A 16,077-nucleotide genomic window follows, 5' to 3' on the forward strand; every position below is an offset into this window, starting at 1 on the left:
GGTGTCTTGAATGTAAACATCATGGAGGGTCTGGATGGTTTGGGATTGTGCTGATTTTTCTGTGATTTTCGTTTTTTTGGCCTGTTGTTGTGGCCTTTTTACCAGGGGTAGTGAGTGTTGCATGGGCCTAGTCTTTCTGTGGGGTGTCTTGAATTTAAACATCATAGAGGGCCTGGATGGTTTGTGATTGTGCTGATTTTTCTGTAATTTTCGTTTTTTTTGGCCTGCTGTTGGGGCCTTTTCATCAGGGGTAGTGAGTGTTGCATGGGCCTAGTCTTTCTGTGGAGTGTCTTGAATTTAAACATCATGGAGAGCCTGGATTGTTTGGGATTGTGCTGATTTTTCTGTGTTTTTCGATTTTTTGGGGTGTTCATGGGGACAGGCCATGTGGGTGGGGGCCATTTTGAGTGCTGGTACAGGCAGGCCATGTGCTGGGAGGCAAGTGGTCATTTTGAATGCAGGCAGTGTTGTTAGGCCTGCAACCATTTTGCCTGGTTTTCAACCTTTATGCCCAAGGGGTAGGGAGTGTTGCATGGGCCTAGTCTTTCAGTGAAGTGTCTTGAATTTAAACATCATGGAGGGCCTGGATGGCTTGGGATTGTGCTGATTTTTCTGTGATTTTCGTTTTTTTGGCCTGTTGTTGTGGCCTTTTCACCAGGGGTAGTGATTGTTGCATGGGCCTAGTCTTTCTGTGGGGTGTCTTGAATTTAAACATCATGGAGGCGCTGGATCGCTTGGAATTGTGCTTATTTTTCTGTGTTTTTCGATTTTCTGGGGTGTTCATGGGGACAGGCCATGTGCTGGGAGGCAAGTGGTCATTTTGAATGCAGGCAGTGTTGTTAGGCCTGCAACCATTTTGCCTAGTTTTCAACCTTAATGCCCAGGGGTAGTGAGTGTTGCATGGGCCTAGTCTTTCTGTGGAGTGTCTTGAATTTAAACATCACGGAGGGCCTGGATGGCTTGGGATTGTGCTGATTTTTCTGTGATTTTCGTTTTTTTGGCCTGTTGTTGTGGCCTTTTCCCCAGGGGTAGTGAGTGTTGCATGGGCCTAGTCTTTCTGTGGGGTGTCTTGAATTTAAACATCATGGAGGGGCTGGATGGCTTGGGATTGTGCTTATTTTTCTGTGATTTTCGTTTTTTTGGCCTGTTGTTGTGGCCTTTTCACCAGTGGGTAGTGAGTGTTGCATGGGCCTAGTCTTTCTGTGGGTGTCTTGAATTTAAACATAATGGAGGGCCTGGATGGTTTGGGATTGTGCTGATTTTTCTGTGTTTTTCGATTTTTTGGGGTGTTCATGGGGACAGCCCATGTGGGTGGGGGCATTTTGAGTGCTGGTACAGGCAGGCCATGTGCTGGGAGGCAAGTGGCCATTTTGAATTCAGGCAGTGTTGTTAGGGCTGCAACCATTTTGCCCAGTTTTCAACATTTATGCCCAGGGGTAGTGAGTGTTGCATGGGCCTAGTCTTTCTGTGGGGTGTCTTGAATGTAAACATCATGGAGGGTCTGGATGGTTTGGGATTGTGCTGATTTTTCTGTGATTTTCGTTTTTTTGGCCTGTTGTTGTGGCCTTTTCACCAGGGGTAGTGAGTGTTGCATGGGCCTAGTCTTTCTGTGGGGTGTCTTGAATTTAAACATCATGGAGGGCCTGGATGGTTTGTGATTGTGCTGATTTTTCTGTAATTTTCGTTTTTTTGGCCTGCTGTTGGGGCCTTTTCATCAGGGGTAGTGAGTGTTGCATGGGCCTAGTCTTTCTGTGGAGTTTCTTGAATTTAAACATCATGGAGAGCCTGGATTGTTTGGGATTGTGCTGATTTTTCTGTGTTTTTTGATTTTTTGGGGTGTTCATGGGGACAGGCCATGTGGGTGGGGGCCATTTTGAGTGCTGGTACAGGCAGGCCATGTGCTGGGAGGCAAGTGGTCATTTTGAATGCAGGCAGTGTTGTTTGGCCTGCAACCATTTTGCCTGGTTTTCAACCTTTATGCCCAAGGGGTAGGGAGTGTTGCATGGGCCTAGTCTTTCAGTGAAGTGTCTTGAATTTAAACATCATGGAGGGCCTGGATGGCTTGGGATTGTGCTGATTTTTCTGTGATTTTCGTTTTTTTGGCCTGTTGTTGTGGCCTTTTCACCAGGGGTAGTGAGTGTTGCATGGGCCTAGTCTTTCTGTGGGGTGTCTTGAATGTTAACATCATGGAGGGTCTGGATGGTTTGGGATTGTGCTGATTTTTCTGTGATTTTCGTTTTTTTGGCCTGTTGTTGTGGCCTTTTCACCAGGGGTAGTGAGTGTTGCATGGGCCTAGTCTTTCTGTGGGGTGTCTTGAATTTAAACATCATGGAGAGCCTGGATGGTTTGGGATTGTGCTGATTTTTCTGTGTTTTTCGATTTTTTGGGGTGTTCATGGGGACAGGCCATGTGGGTGGGGGCCATTTTGAGTGCTGGTAGAGGCAGGCCATGTGCTGGGAGGCAAGTGGTCATTTTGAATGCAGGCAGTGCTGTTAGGCCTGCAACCATCTGGCCTAGTTTTCAACCTTTATGCCCAGGGGTAGTGAGTGTTGCATGGGCCTAGTCTTTCTGTGGAGTGTCTTGAATTTAAACATAATGGAGGGCCTGGATGGCTTGGTATTGTGCTGATTTTTCTGTGATTTTCGTTTTTTTGGCCTGTTGTTGTGGCCTTTTCACCAGGGGTAGTGAGTGTTGCATGGGCCTAGTCTTTCTGTGGGGTGTCTTGAATTTAAACATCATGGAGGGGCTGGATGGCTTGGGATTGTGCTTATTTTTCTGTGATTTTCGTTTTTTGGCCTGTTGTTGTGGCCTTTTCACCAGGGGTAGTGAGTGTTGCATGGGCCTAGTCTTTCTGTGGGTTGTCTTGAATTTAAACATCATGGAGGGGCTGGATGGCTTGGGATTGTGCTGATTTTTTTGTGATGTTTGTTTTTTTGGCCTGTTGTTGTGACCTTTTCACCAAGGGTAGTGAGTGTTGCATGGGCCTAGTCTTTCTGTGGGGTGCCTTGAATTTAAACATCATGGAGGGCCTGGATGGTTTGTGATTGTGCTGATTTTTCTGTGATTTTCGTTTTTTTGGCCTGTTGTTGTGGCCTTTTCACCAGGGGTAGTGAGTGTTGCATGGGCCTAGTCTTTCTGTGGGGTGTCTTGAATTTAAACATTATGGAGGGCCTGGATGGTTTGGGATTGTGCAGATTTTTCTGTGTTTTACGATTTTTGGGGGTGTTCATGGGGACAGGCCATGTGCTGGGAGGCAAGTGGTCATTTTGAATGCAGGCAGTGTTGTTAGGCCTGCAACCATTTTGCCTAGTTTTCAACCTTTATGCCCAGGGGTAGTGAGTGTTGCATGGGCCTAGTCTTTCTGTGGAGTGTCTTGAATTTAAACATCACGGAGGGCCTGGATGGCTTGGGATTGTGCTGATTTTTCTGTGATTTTCGGCCTGTTGTTCTGGCCTTTTCACCAGGGGTAGTGAGTGTTGCATGGGCCTAGTCTTTCTGTGGGGTGTCTTGAATTTAAACATCATGGAGGGGCTGGATGGCTTGGGATTGTGCTTATTTTTCTGTGATTTTCGTTTTTTTGGAGTGTTGTTGTGGCCTTTTCACCAGTGGGTAGTGAGTGTTGCATGGGCCTAGTCTTTCTGTGGGTGTCTTGAATTTAAACATAATGGAGGGCCTGGATGGTTTGGAATTGTGCTGATTTTTCTGTGTTTTTCGATTTTTTGGGGTGTTCATGGGGACAGGCCATGTGGGTGGGGGCATTTTGAGTGCTGGTACAGGCAGGCCATGTGCTGGGAGGCAAGTGGCCATTTTGAATTCAGGCAGTGTTGTTAGGGCTGCAACCATTTTGCCTAGTTTTCAACATTTTTGCCCAGGGGTAGTGAGTGTTGCATGGGCCTAGTCTTTCTGTGGGGTGTCTTGAATGTAAACATCATGGAGGGTCTGGATGGTTTGGGATTGTGCTGATTTTTCTGTGATTTTCGTTTTTTTGGCCTGTTGTTGTGGCCTTTTCACCAGGGGTAGTGAGTGTTGCATGGGCCTAGTCTTTCTGTGGGGTGTCTTGAATTTAAACATCATGGAGGGCCTGGATGGTTTGTGATTGTGCTGATTTTTCTGTAATTTTCGTTTTTTGGGCCTGCTGTTGGGGCCTTTTCATCAGGGGTAGTGAGTGTTGCATGGGCCTAGTCTTTCTGTGGAGTGTCTTGAATTTAAACATCATGGAGAGCCTGGATTGTTTGGGATTGTGCTGATTTTTCTGTGTTTTTCGATTTTTTGGGGTGTTCATGGGGACAGGCCATGTGGGTGGGGGCCATTTTGAGTGCTGGTACAGGCAGGCCATGTGCTGGGAGGCAAGTGGCCATTTTGAATTCAGGCAGTGTTGTTAGGCCTGCAACCATGTTGCCTAGTTTTCAACCTTTATGCCCAGGGGTAGTGAGTGTTGCATGGGCCTAGTCTTTCTGTGGAGTGTCTTGAATGTTAACATCATGGAGGGTCTGGATGGTTTGGGATTGTGCTGATTTTTCTGTGATTTTCGTTTTTTTGGCCTGTTGTTGTGGCCTTTTCACCAGAGGTAGTGAGTGTTGCATGGGCCTAGTCTTTCTGTGGGGTGTCTTGAATTTAAACATCATGGGGAGCCTGGATGGTTTGGGATTGTGCTGATTTTTCTGTGTTTTTCGATTTTTTGGGGTGTTCATGGGGACAGGCCATGTGGGTGGGGACCATTTTGAGTGCTGGTACAGGCAGGCCATGTGCTGGGAGGCAAGTGGCCATTTTGAATTCAGGCAGTGTTGTTAGGGCTGCAACCATTTTGCCTAGTTTTCAACATTTTTGCCCAGGGGTAGTGAGTGTTGCATGAGCCTAGTCTTTCTGTGGGGTGTCTTGAATGTAAACATCATGGAGGGTCTGGATGGTTTAGGATTGTGCTGATTTTTCTGTGATTTTCGTTTTTTTGGCCTGTTGTTGTGGCCTTTTCACCAGGGGTAGTGAGTGTTGCATGGGCCTAGTCTTTCTGTGGGGTGTCTTGAATTTAAACATCATGGAGGGCCTGGATGGTTTGTGATTGTGCTGATTTTTCTGTAATTTTCGTTTTTTGGGCCTGCTGTTGGGGCCTTTTCATAAGGGGTACTGATTGTTGCATGGGCCTAGTCTTTCTGTGGAGTGTCTTGAATTTAAACATCATGGAGAGCCTGGATTGTTTGGGATTGTGCTGATTTTTCTGTGTTTTTCGATTTTTTGGGGTGTTCATGGGGACAGGCCATGTGGGTGGGGGCCATTTTGAGTGCTGGTACAGGCAGGCCATGTGCTGGGAGGCAAGTGGCCATTTTGAATTCAGGCAGTGTTGTTAGGCCTGCAACCATGTTGCCTAGTTTTCAACCTTTATGCCCAGGGGTAGTGAGTGTTGCATGGGCCTAGTCTTTCTGTGGAGTGTCTTGAATGTTAACATCATGGAGGGTCTGGATGGTTTGGGATTGTGCTGATTTTTCTGTGATTTTCGTTTTTTTGGCCTGTTGTTGTGGCCTTTTCACCAGAGGTAGTGAGTGTTGCATGGGCCTAGTCTTTCTGTGGGGTGTCTTGAATTTAAACATCATGGGGAGCCTGGATGGTTTGGGATTGTGCTGATTTTTCTGTGTTTTTCGATTTTTTGGGGTGTTCATGGGGACAGGCCATGTGGGTGGGGGCCATTTTGAGTGCTGGTACAGGCAGGCCATGTGCTGGGAGGCAAGTGGTCATTTTGAATGCAGGCAGTGATGTTAGGCCTGCAACCATTTGGCCTAGTTTTCAACCTTTATGCCCAGGGGTAGTGAGTGTTGCATGGGCCTAGTCTTTCTGTGGAGTGTCTTGAATTTAAACATCATGGAGGGCCTGGATGGCTTGGGATTGTGCTGATTTTTCTGTGATTTTCGTTTTTTTGGCCTGTTGTTGTGGCCTTTTCACCAGGGGTAGTGAGTGTTGCATGGGCCTAGTCTTTCTGTGGGGTGTCTTGAATTTAAACATCATGGAGGGGCTGGATGGCTTGGGATTATGCTTATTTTTCTGTGATTTTCGTTTTTTGGCCTGTTGTTGTGGCCTTTTCACCAGGGGTAGTGAGTGTTGCATGGGCCTAGTCTTTCTGTGGGTTGTCTTGAATTTAAACATCATGGAGGGGCTGGATGGCTTGGGATTGTGCTGATTTTTTTGTGATTTTCGTTTTTTTGGCCTGTTGTTGTGGCCTTTTCACCAGGGGTAGTGAGTGTTGCATGGGCCTAGTCTTTCTGTGGGGTGTCTTGAATTTAAACATCATGGAGAGCCTGGATTGTTTGGGATTGTGCTGATTTTTCTGTGTTTTTCGATTTTTTGGGGTGTTCATGGGGACAGGCCATGTGGGTGGGGGCCATTTTGAGTGCTGGTACAGGCAGGCCATGTGCTGGGAGGCAAGTGGCCATTTTGAATTCAGGCAGTGTTGTTAGGCCTGCAACCATGTTGCCTAGTTTTCAACCTTTATGCCCAGGGGTAGTGAGTGTTGCATGGGCCTAGTCTTTCTGTGGAGTGTCTTGAATGTTAACATCATGGAGGGTCTGGATAGTTTGGGATTGTGCTGATTTTTCTGTGATTTTCGTTTTTTTGGCCTGTTGTTGTGGCCTTTTCACCAGAGGTAGTGAGTGTTGCATGGGCCTAGTCTTTCTGTGGGGTGTCTTGAATTTAAACATCATGGGGAGCCTGGATGGTTTGGGATTGTGCTGATTTTTCTGTGTTTTTCGATTTTTTGGGGTGTTCATGGGGACAGGCCATGTGGGTGGGGGCCATTTTGAGTGCTGGTACAGGCAGGCCATGTGCTGGGAGGCAAGTGGTCATTTTGAATGCAGGCAGTGATGTTAGGCCTGCAACCATTTGGCCTAGTTTTCAACCTTTATGCCCAGGGGTAGTGAGTGTTGCATGGGCCTAGTCTTTCTGTGGAGTGTCTTGAATTTAAACATCATGGAGGGCCTGGATGGCTTGGGATTGTGCTGATTTTTCTGTGATTTTCGTTTTTTGGCCTGTTGTTGTGGCCTTTTCACCAGGGGTAGTGAGTGTTGCATGGGCCTAGTCTTTCTGTGGGTTGTCTTGAATTTAAACATCATGGAGGGGCTGGATGGCTTGGGATTGTGCTGATTTTTTTGTGATTTTCGTTTTTTTGGCCTGTTGTTGTGGCCTTTTCACCAGGGGTAGTGAGTGTTGCATGGGCCTAGTCTTTCTGTGGGGTGTCTTGAATTTAAACATCATGGCGGGCCTGGATGGTTTGTGATTGTGCTGATTTTTCTGAGATTTTCGTTTTTTTGGCCTGTTGTTGTGGCCTTTTCACCAGGGGTAGTGAGTGTTGCATGGGCCTAGTCTTTCTGTGGGGTGTCTTGAATGTTAACATCATGGAGGGTCTGGATGGTTTGGGATTGTGCTGATTTTTCTGTGATTTTCGTTTTTTTGGCCTGTTGTTGTGGCCTTTTCACCAGAGGTAGTGAGTGTTGCATGGGCCTAGTCTTTCTGTGGGGTGTCTTGAATTTAAACATCATGGAGAGCCTGGATTGTTTGGGATTGTGCTGATTTTTCTGTGTTTTTCGATTTTTTGGGGTGTTCATGGGGACAGGCCATGTGGGTGGGGGCCATTTTGAGTGCTGGTACAGGCAGGCCATGTGCTGGGAGGCAAGTGGCCATTTTGAATTCAGGCAGTGTTGTTAGGCCTGCAACCATGTTGCCTAGTTTTCAACCTTTATGCCCAGGGGTAGTGAGTGTTGCATGGGCCTAGTCTTTCTGTGGAGTGTCTTGAATGTTAACATCATGGAGGGTCTGGATAGTTTGGGATTGTGCTGATTTTTCTGTGATTTTCGTTTTTTTGGCCTGTTGTTGTGGCCTTTTCACCAGAGGTAGTGAGTGTTGCATGGGCCTAGTCTTTCTGTGGGGTGTCTTGAATTTAAACATCATGGGGAGCCTGGATGGTTTGGGATTGTGCTGATTTTTCTGTGTTTTTCGATTTTTTGGGGTGTTCATGGGGACAGGCCATGTGGGTGGGGGCCATTTTGAGTGCTGGTACAGGCAGGCCATGTGCTGGGAGGCAAGTGGTCATTTTGAATGCAGGCAGTGATGTTAGGCCTGCAACCATTTGGCCTAGTTTTCAACCTTTATGCCCAGGGGTAGTGAGTGTTGCATGGGCCTAGTCTTTCTGTGGAGTGTCTTGAATTTAAACATCATGGAGGGCCTGGATGGCTTGGGATTGTGCTGATTTTTCTGTGATTTTCGTTTTTTGGCCTGTTGTTGTGGCCTTTTCACCAGGGGTAGTGAGTGTTGCATGGGCCTAGTCTTTCTGTGGGTTGTCTTGAATTTAAACATCATGGAGGGGCTGGATGGCTTGGGATTGTGCTGATTTTTTTGTGATTTTCGTTTTTTTGGCCTGTTGTTGTGGCCTTTTCACCAGGGGTAGTGAGTGTTGCATGGGCCTAGTCTTTCTGTGGGGTGTCTTGAATTTAAACATCATGGCGGGCCTGGATGGTTTGTGATTGTGCTGATTTTTCTGAGATTTTCGTTTTTTTGGCCTGTTGTTGTGGCCTTTTCACCAGGGGTAGTGAGTGTTGCATGGGCCTAGTCTTTCTGTGGGGTGTCTTGAATTTAAACATCATGGAGGGCATGGATGGTTTGGGATTGTGCTGATTTTTCTGTGTTTTACGATTTTTTGGGGTGTTCATGGGGACAGGCCATGTGCTGGGAGGCAAGTGGTCATTTTGATTGCAGGCAGTGTTGTTAGGCCTGCAACCATTTTGCCTAGTTTTCAACCTTTATGCCCAGGGGTAGCAAGTGTTGCATGGGCCTAGTCTTTCTGTGGAGTGTCTTGAATTTAAACATCACGGAGGGCCTGGATGGCTTGGGATTGTGCTGATTTTTCTGTGATTTTCGTTTTTTTGGCCTGTTGTTGTGGCCTTTTCACCAGGGGTAGTGAGTGTTGCATGGGCCTAGTCTTTCTGTGGGGTGTCTTGAATTTAAACATCATGGAGGGGCTGGATGGCTTGGGATTGAGCTTATTTTTCTGTGATTTTCGTTTTTATGGCCTGTTGTTGTGGCCTTTTCACCAGTGGGTAGTGAGTGTTGCATGGACCTAGTCTTTCTGTGGGTGTCTTGAATTTAAACATAATGGAGGGCCTGGATGGTTTGGGATTGTGCTGATTTTTCTGTGTTTTTCGATTTTTTGGGGTGTTCATGGGGACAGGCCATGTGGGTGGGGGCATTTTGAGTGCTGGTACAGGCAGGCCATGTGCTGGGAGGCAAGTGGCCATTTTGAATTCAGGCAGTTTTGTTAGGGCTGCAACCATTTTGCCTAGTTTTCAACATTTATGCCCAGGGGTAGTGAGTGTTGCATGGGCCTAGTCTTTCTGTGGAGTGTCTTGAATGTTAACATCATGGAGGGCCTGGATGGCTTGGGATTGTGCTGATTTTTCTGTGATTTTCGTTTTTTTGGCCTGTTGTTGTGGCCTTTTCACCAGGGGTAGTGAGTGTTGCATGGGCCTAGTCTTTCTGTGGGGTGTCTTGAATTTAAACATCATGGAGGGGCTGGATGGCTTGGGATTATGCTTATTTTTCTGTGATTTTCGTTTTTTGGCCTGTTGTTGTGGCCTTTTCACCAGGGGTAGTGAGTGTTGCATGGGCCTAGTCTTTCTGTGGGTTGTCTTGAATTTAAACATCATGGAGGGGCTGGATGGCTTGGGATTGTGCTGATTTTTTTGTGATTTTCGTTTTTTTGGCCTGTTGTTGTGGCCTTTTCACCAGGGGTAGTGAGTGTTGCATGGGCCTAGTCTTTCTGTGGGGTGTCTTGAATTTAAACATCATGGCGGGCCTGGATGGTTTGTGATTGTGCTGATTTTTCTGAGATTTTCGTTTTTTTGGCCTGTTGTTGTGGCCTTTTCACCAGGGGTAGTGAGTGTTGCATGGGCCTAGTCTTTCTGTGGGGTGTCTTGAATTTAAACATCATGGAGGGCATGGATGGTTTGGGATTGTGCTGATTTTTCTGTGTTTTACGATTTTTTGGGGTGTTCATGGGGACAGGCCATGTGCTGGGAGGCAAGTGGTCATTTTGAATGCAGGCAGTGTTGTTAGGCCTGCAACCATTTTGCCTAGTTTTCAACCTTTATGCCCAGTGGTAGTGAGTGTTGCATGGGCCTAGTCTTTCTGTGGAGTGTCTTGAATTTAAACATCACGGAGGGCCTGGATGGCTTGGGATTGTGCTGATTTTTCTGTGATTTTCGTTTTTTTGGCCTGTTGTTGTGGCCTTTTCACCAGGGGTAGTGAGTGTTGCATGGGCCTAGTCTTTCTGTGGGGTGTCTTGAATTTAAACATCATGGAGGGGCTGGATGGCTTGGGATTGTGCTTATTTTTCTGTGATTTTCGTTTTTATGGCCTGTTGTTTTGGCCTTTTCACCAGTGGGTAGTGAGTGTTGCATGGACCTAGTCTTTCTGTGGGTGTCTTGAATTTAAACATAATGGAGGGCCTGGATGGTTTGGGATTGTGCTGATTTTATTGTGTTTTTCGATTTTTTGGGGTGTTCATGGGGACAGGCCATGTGGGTGGGGGCATTTTGAGTGCTGGTACAGGCAGGCCATGTGCTGGGAGGCAAGTGGCCATTTTGAATTCAGGCAGTTTTGTTAGGGCTGCAACCATTTTGCCTAGTTTTCAACATTTATGCCCAGGGGTAGTGAGTGTTGCATGGGCCTAGTCTTTCTGTGGGGTGTCTTGAATGTAAACATCATGGAGGGTCTGGATGGTTTGGGATTGTGCTGATTTTTCTGTGATTTTCGTTTTTTTGGCCTGTTGTTGTGGCCTTTTTACCAGGGGTAGTGAGTGTTGCATGGGCCTAGTCTTTCTGTGGGGTGTCTTGAATTTAAACATCATAGAGGGCCTGGATGGTTTGTGATTGTGCTGATTTTTCTCGTAATTTTCGTTTTTTTGGCCTGCTGTTGGGGCCTTTTCATCAGGGGTAGTGAGTGTTGCATGGGCCTAGTCTTTCTGTGGAGTGTCTTGAATTTAAACATCATGGAGAGCCTGGATTGTTTGGGATTGTGCTGATTTTTCTGTGTTTTTCGATTTTTTGGGGTGTTCATGGGGACAGGCCATGTGGGTGGGGGCCATTTTGAGTGCTGGTACAGGCAGGCCATGTGCTGGGAGGCAAGTGGTCATTTTGAATGCAGGCAGTGTTGTTAGGCCTGCAACCATTTTGCCTGGTTTTCAACCTTTATGCCCAAGGGGTAGGGAGTGTTGCATGGGCCTAGTCTTTCAGTGAAGTGTCTTGAATTTAAACATCATGGAGGGCCTGGATGGCTTGGGATTGTGCTGATTTTTCTGTGATTTTCGTTTTTTTGGCCTGTTGTTGTGGCCTTTTCACCAGGGGTAGTGAGTGTTGCATGGGCCTGGTCTTTCTGTGGGGTGTCTTGAATTTAAACATCATGGAGGCGCTGGATCGCTTGGAATTGTGCTTATTTTTCTGTGTTTTTCGATTTTCTGGGGTGTTCATGGGGACAGGCCATGTGCTGGGAGGCAAGTGGTCATTTTGAATGCAGGCAGTGTTGTTAGGCCTGCAACCATTTTGCCTAGTTTTCAACCTTAATGCCCAGGGGTAGTGAGTGTTGCATGGGCCTAGTCTTTCTGTGGAGTGTCTTGAATTTAAACATCACGGAGGGCCTCGATGGCTTGGGATTGTGCTGATTTTTCTGTGATTTTCGTTTTTTTGGCCTGTTGTTGTGGCCTTTTCCCCAGGGGTAGTGAGTGTTGCATGGGCCTAGTCTTTCTGTGGGGTGTCTTGAATTTAAACATCATGGAGGGGCTGGATGGCTTGGGATTGTGCTTATTTTTCTGTGATTTTCGTTTTTTTGGCCTGTTGTTGTGGCCTTTTCACCAGTGGGTAGTGAGTGTTGCATGGGCCTAGTCTTTCTGTGGGTGTCTTGAATTTAAACATAATGGAGGGCCTGGATGGTTTGGGATTGTGCTGATTTTTCTGTGTTTTTCGATTTTTTGGGGTGTTCATGGGGACAGCCCATGTGGGTGGGGGCATTTTGAGTGCTGGTACAGGCAGGCCATGTGCTGGGAGGCAAGTGGCCATTTTGAATTCAGGCAGTGTTGTTAGGGCTGCAACCATTTTGCCCAGTTTTCAACATTTATGCCCAGGGGTAGTGAGTGTTGCATGGGCCTAGTCTTTCTGTGGGGTGTCTTGAATGTAAACATCATGGAGGGTCTGGATGGTTTGGGATTGTGCTGATTTTTCCGTGATTTTCGTTTTTTTGGCCTGTTGTTGTGGCCTTTTCACCAGGGGTAGTGAGTGTTGCATGGGCCTAGTCTTTCTGTGGGGTGTCTTGAATTTAAACATCATGGGGAGCCTGGATGGTTTGGGATTGTGCTGATTTTTCTGTGTTTTTCGATTTTTTGGGGTGTTCATGGGGACAGGCCATGTGGGTGGGGGCCATTTTGAGTGCTGGTACAGGCAGGCCATGTGCTGGGAGGCAAGTGGTCATTTTGAATGCAGGCAGTGATGTTAGGCCTGCAACCATTTGGCCTAGTTTTCAACCTTTATGCCCAGGGGTAGTGAGTGTTGCATGGGCCTAGTCTTTCTGTGGAGTGTCTTGAATTTAAACATCATGGAGGGCCTGGATGGCTTGGGATTGTGCTGATTTTTCTGTGATTTTCGTTTTTTTGGCCTGTTGTTGTGGCCTTTTCACCAGGGGTAGTGAGTGTTGCATGGGCCTAGTCTTTCTGTGGGGTGTCTTGAATTTAAACATCATGGAGGGGCTGGATGGCTTGGGATTATGCTTATTTTTCTGTGATTTTCGTTTTTTGGCCTGTTGTTGTGGCCTTTTCACCAGGGGTAGTGAGTGTTGCATGGGCCTAGTCTTTCTGTGGGTTGTCTTGAATTTAAACATCATGGAGGGGCTGGATGGCTTGGGATTGTGCTGATTTTTTTGTGATTTTCGTTTTTTTGGCCTGTTGTTGTGGCCTTTTCACCAGGGGTAGTGAGTGTTGCATGGGCCTAGTCTTTCTGTGGGGTGTCTTGAATTTAAACATCATGGAGAGCCTGGATTGTTTGGGATTGTGCTGATTTTTCTGTGTTTTTCGATTTTTTGGGGTGTTCATGGGGACAGGCCATGTGGGTGGGGGCCATTTTGAGTGCTGGTACAGGCAGGCCATGTGCTGGGAGGCAAGTGGCCATTTTGAATTCAGGCAGTGTTGTTAGGCCTGCAACCATGTTGCCTAGTTTTCAACCTTTATGCCCAGGGGTAGTGAGTGTTGCATGGGCCTAGTCTTTCTGTGGAGTGTCTTGAATGTTAACATCATGGAGGGTCTGGATAGTTTGGGATTGTGCTGATTTTTCTGTGATTTTCGTTTTTTTGGCCTGTTGTTGTGGCCTTTTCACCAGAGGTAGTGAGTGTTGCATGGGCCTAGTCTTTCTGTGGGGTGTCTTGAATTTAAACATCATGGGGAGCCTGGATGGTTTGGGATTGTGCTGATTTTTCTGTGTTTTTCGATTTTTTGGGGTGTTCATGGGGACAGGCCATGTGGGTGGGGGCCATTTTGAGTGCTGGTACAGGCAGGCCATGTGCTGGGAGGCAAGTGGTCATTTTGAATGCAGGCAGTGATGTTAGGCCTGCAACCATTTGGCCTAGTTTTCAACCTTTATGCCCAGGGGTAGTGAGTGTTGCATGGGCCTAGTCTTTCTGTGGAGTGTCTTGAATTTAAACATCATGGAGGGCCTGGATGGCTTGGGATTGTGCTGATTTTTCTGTGATTTTCGTTTTTTGGGCTGTTGTTGTGGCCTTTTCACCAGGGGTAGTGAGTGTTGCATGGGCCTAGTCTTTCTGTGGGTTGTCTTGAATTTAAACATCATGGAGGGGCTGGATGGCTTGGGATTGTGCTGATTTTTTTGTGATTTTCGTTTTTTTGGCCTGTTGTTGTGGCCTTTTCACCAGGGGTAGTGAGTGTTGCATGGGCCTAGTCTTTCTGTGGGGTGTCTTGAATTTAAACATCATGGCGGGCCTGGATGGTTTGTGATTGTGCTGATTTTTCTGAGATTTTCGTTTTTTTGGCCTGTTGTTGTGGCCTTTTCACCAGGGGTAGTGAGTGTTGCATGGGCCTAGTCTTTCTGTGGGGTGTCTTGAATTTAAACATCATGGAGGGCATGGATGGTTTGGGATTGTGCTGATTTTTCTGTGTTTTACGATTTTTTGGGGTGTTCATGGGGACAGGCCATGTGCTGGGAGGCAAGTGGTCATTTTGATTGCAGGCAGTGTTGTTAGGCCTGCAACCATTTTGCCTAGTTTTCAACCTTTATGCCCAGGGGTAGCAAGTGTTGCATGGGCCTAGTCTTTCTGTGGGGTGTCTTGAATTTAAACATCATGGAGGGGCTGGATGGCTTGGGATTGAGCTTATTTTTCTGTGATTTTCGTTTTTATGGCCTGTTGTTGTGGCCTTTTCACCAGTGGGTAGTGAGTGTTGCATGGACCTAGTCTTTCTGTGGGTGTCTTGAATTTAAACATAATGGAGGGCCTGGATGGTTTGGGATTGTGCTGATTTTTCTGTGTTTTTCGATTTTTTGGGGTGTTCATGGGGACAGGCCATGTGGGTGGGGGCATTTTGAGTGCTGGTACAGGCAGGCCATGTGCTGGGAGGCAAGTGGCCATTTTGAATTCAGGCAGTTTTGTTAGGGCTGCAACCATTTTGCCTAGTTTTCAACATTTATGCCCAGGGGTAGTGAGTGTTGCATGGGCCTAGTCTTTCTGTGGAGTGTCTTGAATGTTAACATCATGGAGGGCCTGGATGGCTTGGGATTGTGCTGATTTTTCTGTGATTTTCGTTTTTTTGGCCTGTTGTTGTGGCCTTTTCACCAGGGGTAGTGAGTGTTGCATGGGCCTAGTCTTTCTGTGGGGTGTCTTGAATTTAAACATCATGGAGGGGCTGGATGGCTTGGGATTATGCTTATTTTTCTGTGATTTTCGTTTTTTGGCCTGTTGTTGTGGCCTTTTCACCAGGGGTAGTGAGTGTTGCATGGGCCTAGTCTTTCTGTGGGTTGTCTTGAATTTAAACATCATGGAGGGGCTGGATGGCTTGGGATTGTGCTGATTTTTTTGTGATTTTCGTTTTTTTGGCCTGTTGTTGTGGCCTTTTCACCAGGGGTAGTGAGTGTTGCATGGGCCTAGTCTTTCTGTGGGGTGTCTTGAATTTAAACATCATGGCGGGCCTGGATGGTTTGTGATTGTGCTGATTTTTCTGAGATTTTCGTTTTTTTGGCCTGTTGTTGTGGCCTTTTCACCAGGGGTAGTGAGTGTTGCATGGGCCTAGTCTTTCTGTGGGGTGTCTTGAATTTAAACATCATGGAGGGCATGGATGGTTTGGGATTGTGCTGATTTTTCTGTGTTTTACGATTTTTTGGGGTGTTCATGGGGACAGGCCATGTGCTGGGAGGCAAGTGGTCATTTTGAATGCAGGCAGTGTTGTTAGGCCTGCAACCATTTTGCCTAGTTTTCAACCTTTATGCCCAGGGGTAGTGAGTGTTGCATGGGCCTAGTCTTTCTGTGGAGTGTCTTGAATTTAAACATCACGGAGGGCCTGGATGGCTTGGGATTGTGCTGATTTTTCTGTGATTTTCGTTTTTTTGGCCTGTTGTTGTGGCCTTTTCACCAGGGGTAGTGAGTGTTGCATGGGCCTAGTCTTTCTGTGGGGTGTCTTGAATTTAAACATCATGGAGGGGCTGGATGGCTTGGGATTGTGCTTATTTTTCTGTGATTTTCGTTTTTATGGCCTGTTGTTTTGGCCTTTTCACCAGTGGGTAGTGAGTGTTGCATGGACCTAGTCTTTCTGTGGGTGTCTTGAATTTAAACATAATGGAGGGCCTGGATGGTTTGGGATTGTGCTGATTTTTCTGTGTTTTTCGATTTTTTGGGGTGTTCATGGGGACAGGCCATGTGGGTGGGGGCATTTTGAGTGCTGGTACAGGCAGGCCATGTGCTGGGAGGCAAGTGGCCATTTTGAATTCAGGCAGTTTTGTTAGGGCTGCAACCATTTTGCCTAGTTTTCAACATTTATGCCCAGGGGTAGTGAGTGTT

Source organism: Lissotriton vulgaris, chromosome 2_1, assembly GCF_964263255.1.
Source record: "Lissotriton vulgaris chromosome 2_1, aLisVul1.2, whole genome shotgun sequence".
Classification (NCBI taxonomy): Eukaryota; Metazoa; Chordata; class Amphibia; order Caudata; family Salamandridae; genus Lissotriton; species Lissotriton vulgaris.